Raw genomic sequence first — 696 nt, forward strand, 5'->3', positions numbered from 1 at the left:
AGACACAGAGAGAGAGAGAGAGAGAGAGAGAGAGAGAGAGAGAGGGAGCGGGAGGGGGCAGGCCAGGAAGATGCGTCGGTAGCGGACGGGTCTGCGCAGCGCATCTCAAACCTCCCACCAGGAAGGATGGAGGGACCTCTCTCTCTCTTTTTCTCTCTTTCTCTCTCTCTCTCTCTCTCTTTCTCTCTCTCTCTCTCTCTATCTCTCTCTCTCTCTCTCTCATACACACACTCTCCCTTTGTCTACTCTTTATAGCTCATTATTCAAGTCAGCAGAAAACAGTTAAGCACACAGTTGGAACAGTGTCCTTCTATACTAACTATAGGGCGTGTGCAGACTGCCAAACCTGAAGACCTATCATCCAGAGGCTCATTAAGGACACATTAGGATGGTTTATAACATATTAAATAAAATATCGTATTAGTTGAGTCAACTCCTTAGTTTAGCCTTGCGGTTGGACATACTTGGTGTAACAGCTCAGTGATTTGCTACTTCATAATGAATATGACAGTGTGGTTAACACTGTCCAGAGAGAGGCCTAGTTCAAGGGTGAGGCCTGTGTCACACTGCAAACTGGACAGACTTTGCCATCTGTTGGAAAATCCCAGCATTACACCCCTCATCATTGTTCCTCCAGTTATGTTTGATCACGGAAGTATTTTCTTACCGAATGAGCAGGGAACAAGATATGAGCGA

Source organism: Cebidichthys violaceus, unplaced genomic scaffold (genome assembly GCF_023349555.1).
Source record: "Cebidichthys violaceus isolate CVI_PGR_0920_01 unplaced genomic scaffold, fCebVio1.0.p SCAF_10, whole genome shotgun sequence".
NCBI classification, from domain to species: Eukaryota; Metazoa; Chordata; class Actinopteri; order Perciformes; family Stichaeidae; genus Cebidichthys; species Cebidichthys violaceus.